Here is a 4,504-nt window from a genome sequence, read left to right as displayed (position 1 = left end):
TGTAGCCCAGGCTGGCCTCGAACTCAGAAATCCGCCTGCCTCTGCCTCCCGAGTGCTGGGATTAAAGGCGTGCGCTACCACGCCCGGCTCCCTCTTTCTTTATCATTAGCTGGAAAGTTGGAATGACAACTTGGCAATAAGAGGAGCTGTGCAATGATTGCCAGGGGAAATGGCTACAATTCCCCGTGGTGAGGAAACCATAATCTTGACCTGTCCAGTATAATCTGAATCTATCACTCCAGGATGTACAACCAGCCCTTGAAGGGTCACGGAGCTACGGCCCAGCAGGAGTCCTACAGTATTAGGTGGCAGTGGCCCTTTAAAATCAGACTCGACCTACTGCACCCCTATCCGAGGTGTGGAGGTGGAACAGAGGTTGAGCCCTGCACTCCCTCTTGTTGCTCTCCGGGGCTGTTCCACTGCATTGGCATTCTCAGGTTGGGCCACCCCTTGGAAACTGCCCCATATATTTGAGGGCCCTGGGGTCAGGAGCCCCGTCGTCCATTTTTTGGATGAGCCCCACTGTGAGAAATAGGCTATCCATTGATATCTTTCACGGAGCGACACTCATTAGCCCAATGATTTCCTTTCTGCAACTCAGCCCCGCACTTCTCCCTGTCCTTAATACAGTTACATACTAACTTCCATACCAGAAACACCCCCTTGATGAGGACCCCTTGCTCCTCGGCAAACTTCAGATCCTTCCCTAATTTCTCCCAACTAGGCCCTGTAAGATGCCCTGACACAGGGAACCATGGAGCCACCTGATCAACGGCCTTTAAAAAGTTTTCTAACGTCTCCTTTTTCAGCCCGATTCCTTTTACTTTCAACAAATCCTTTAATGCCTGACGAACAGACTGCCCTGATGTTGTGTTACCCATAACTGTTTTATCTTAATCATCCCTAACCGGAACCTTATTGTCTCTAACCGAGAATTTGAATCGTCCCACTTGCCTCAATAGTCCCTAATCTGGGAACCTTATTGTCTCTAACTGAGAACTTGAATCGTCCCACTTACCTGGGAGCTTTCCAGCCGGCTACTCTGACCTCTTGAAGTTCTGGACCCGCAGCACTCTCGAGAAGCAGAAGTCTCGGTACAGGTTCCACCACTTGTTGAATCCACCTTGACCAGCAGGAAAGGCACAACACCACGTTGTCCTTCTTCAAGCAGGTTTATTCAGGAACACTTCACATTGCAATGCAGGAATGGGAATCCCTCCCCACCCCAACAACCCCAGGGTGTGCCTTAAATACCCAACTGACTCCTCCCAATCTCTCCAGTCACATAACGGCAGTCCATTGGTTCACAGCAAATGACAACACCTCAGGCAAGCTGACAAGGCTGTTTGTGCAGTGCAGGCAGCTGGGATGTGGCTAAGTCTGAGGTAATGAGGAAGTCAGGTGTAGGTCATAAGACCTGGCAGCTGTCCCCGGTGCCATCTTGGGGCAGCGGCCGCACCCGCTCCTCACACTTGAGCTCATAGCTTAAGGGCACAGTCTGTTTTAACGGGAAAGCGTGCATGAAAGTGTGAGACAGCTGGTCACACTGCATCTACAGCCAGCAAACACCTCTCACTCATGAGATGGAGAAACAATGGAATTAAAATGGTACTGTATAAAATATCTACACAGCACAAATGCAGGTAAGAGAAGATTTCAGAAACAACTAAGGTATATGATGCACAGAAAATAAATAGCAGAATGTTAGACATAAAAATTTCACATATCAATAGCCACATCAGTAATTAAATGTAGAGAAAATAAAATGTCCTACTTAATATCAAAAATTGGCAAAATGAACTTTAAAGTCATGATCACAAAAAAAAAAACCACAATTAGATTTAGAGAAACTTAGACCAACCTTTTGCCAGACATGAAAATGCATTAAGATATTAGCAGCATAAATTCTATAATATCTGAAAATGTGTTTTCCAGTTAGCAAGAGTGGGAGAAAGAGATGGATTAGTGAAGTCAGCCATGGTGAGACAGGAGTTGTTAAATTTGTGACAATGTATAAAGGATGATAATAATAAAACTGAGCATTGATTCATCATTAATTCTTTTCATAGTTGGACAATAAGGAAGTTTTCTTTGAAAGGTAAACAAAAAAAGTATTGTGTCATCTCATCATTTCTGCACACGGGCTTTATACCCACATGTACACTGTGTTCAGTGTGAAGATGCAGAAGTGAAGATTAGGAAGCCTTTCTCAGCAAAAGCCTGATGGTGACTATTTAAACCCCTTTCAGTATTTGCTCAAATTTAAAGGCCTTGCCACTAAAGTTGGAAACAGAAACACCAAGACCTGGTCTTCAAAGGACTATTATGTACAAGTACAAAAAAAAGGCTTGGTTTAATTAAGGTGACCATAGACCCTTCCTCTTAGATTTATGTGGTGCACAAATATAGCTTACATATGTTGTGGATAACTTAATTGTCCATATCTTGGTAGTGTTGTTCTCCTGCCACTGGGTTTAATTACATTACATTATGATGGTAATTAACAGAGCCAAACATCATTACATCATTAATTGGTTTTATGAGGCTTTGGAGCTTTTCTGCTCAGAGCTCTTGCATTTAATACAAGCTCTCACCACTGTGAACAGTTTTCCTAGGTTTTCTTCAGCCACCCGGTTGTTAGGTAGATGGTGGCAGATTGCTTTGCATTCAAGCTGTGGGTGATACAGCTTGTACTACTCCTTGATGTCATATTCATTAGTCTTGTTTAATTGTTCTGTCTCAATGCAGATCTTAACGATTGAGGGCAGGCCTGCTCAGTTCATTCTCACTGATATGTCTGTGTGTGATTAACATAAAGGCAGTTGATAGTCGTAAGTATCCCAGGGTGTTTTGTATTGAATACTGATTCTTCTGGCAGAGGGATAGGAATGGAAATACACTGTGGTGAACCACTGTGGACCATAGTTGTGACCACAACCCAGATCTGTAGTTGGGTAATTGCACATCTTTCAGCAAAGCACTCTTAGCTGTATGTTTGTATTTCTTAAATGGACAGTGTTTTATTCCCTCCATCTATGGGTATACTTGAAAGCTACACTACTGCTAACCTGTGCAGTTTTTACAAGCAGTACATTTAGATACTACTTCATTCTAGGAACTGGTTAACTTCTGTGGTGTCATTAAATCAATCTCACAGCCACCATGGACATCAGCTTGACAAGACCTACAATTACCTAGGAGACAAACTTGAGAATGTCTACCAGGAAGTTCCTAAGTTAGGTTAATTGAGATGAGACAGTCACCTCAAAGGGGCAGCACCATCCCCTGAGCCTACATTGAATTGAGCACAATCATTTATATCTCTCTTCTTCCTGACTGTGGATACAATATAACCAACCCTCAAACAGTGAGAAACAAACACTATATTAAGTTATTCTTGTGAGGTATTTTGTCTCCAAAACAAAAGCAATGCAGTCTTCATTATCACAACCTTAGGAATAAGAATACTGGGACAAAATACTTTGTTTTGGGGAAGCTGTCTAGAAAAGGACATGTCTAGTATTTAAGTCTAGCTCTTCCTGATTTCAAAGTTAAGAACCATATTTCCCTGTTGCTGTTGACTCTGAAGAAGTTGGTACTTGATCATTCTGTCTCATATATTGAGTTAATCTGTAAAGCAGAGTAGAGCAGGAGTGTGGCATATAGCAAGGGAACTCTTATGTGTCTGTCGTTTGTACTTTACAGAAGAGTAAGAAATCGGTCATAGCCAGTGGAGCCAGGGAACTGACATGTTTGTTTGAGCTTCACTGAGAATCTTACTTTCTTCTGACTACTGTGAAGAGCACTGTTGTCAAGTTCACACCGTGACGACAGAAGAAGATCCCCAGATATCTCCCCAGGCTTACAACACTTCATCCACTGTCCTTTGAATCTACTATAAGTAAAAGTCTCTAATGACCATATTGTTTTTTAAGCTCTTCATTTTAGAGTACTTTTTATATTAATCAGAGAGTCACTAAAGCAGTGTTGAAGCTTCTAAATCCTGCACCCACCATCCTCTATTGTTACAATGTAACTATTGTGAGATTATTAAAAGGGAGATTGATTTCAACACTGTGTTAGTATCTATTGACTTCTGAATTTGGTCCAGACTTCCCTTGATTTTCTATCTTTCTTTTTCTTCTCTTCCAGGGTTGGTTTACAATCTCATGTTATACTCAGCCAAAAAAAAAAAAAAAAAAAGCAGTTTCCAATATTGAGTGGTAGTCATTAAAAAAATGGGCAAGGGTTGAGAGATGGTTCAGTATCTGCTCTTGCCTAGGACCCAGGTTTAATTCTCAGTACCCACATGGTGGCTCACATGTTACTGTAGTTGCAGGGCATCTCACACCTTCTTCTGGCCTCTGTGGACACTGTGCACATGTGATGCACTGACCTACATGTAGACAAAACTCCTATACATATAATATAACAATACAAGAAGAAAGGAAGGAAGGAAGGGAAGGAGGGAGGGATGAAGGAAGGGAGGGAGGGAGGGAGGGAG

General features: G+C 42.4%; 1 long non-coding RNA gene and 1 pseudogene across 6 annotated transcripts in view; one reads left to right on the top strand and one right to left on the bottom strand.

The window, feature by feature from the left end:
- The window catches only part of LOC110291435, a 33,551-nt gene extending 32,306 nt beyond the window's left edge, over positions 1-1,245 (bottom strand). For 3 of the 4 annotated variants that reach the window (XR_002377562.2, XR_002377561.2, XR_003836169.1), the window contains exon 1: positions 1,019-1,245. This is a non-coding gene — a long non-coding RNA (uncharacterized LOC110291435). The remainder of the gene's footprint in view (positions 1-1,018) is intronic. The other variant, XR_002377560.2, reaches the window with a different exon arrangement.
- A 146-nt stretch (positions 1,246-1,391) lies between these two features.
- LOC110291266 overlaps positions 1,392-4,504 on the top strand; it is a 14,717-nt pseudogene continuing 11,604 nt past the window's right edge. The window contains exons 1-3 of one of the 2 annotated variants that reach the window (XR_002377546.2): positions 1,392-1,643; positions 2,749-2,831; positions 3,706-4,072. The product of XR_002377546.2 is annotated as an snRNA-activating protein complex subunit 5 pseudogene, transcript variant X3 (transcript). Of the gene's footprint in view, positions 1,644-2,748; positions 2,832-3,705; positions 4,073-4,504 lie in introns of those variants that run through there. The other variant, XR_003836168.1, reaches the window with a different exon arrangement.

Source organism: Mus caroli, chromosome 3 (assembly GCF_900094665.2).
Source record: "Mus caroli chromosome 3, CAROLI_EIJ_v1.1, whole genome shotgun sequence".
NCBI classification, from domain to species: domain Eukaryota; kingdom Metazoa; phylum Chordata; class Mammalia; order Rodentia; family Muridae; genus Mus; species Mus caroli.
Note: the sequence above shows the minus strand (reverse complement) of the source record. Positions and strands in the feature narration are given on the sequence as shown.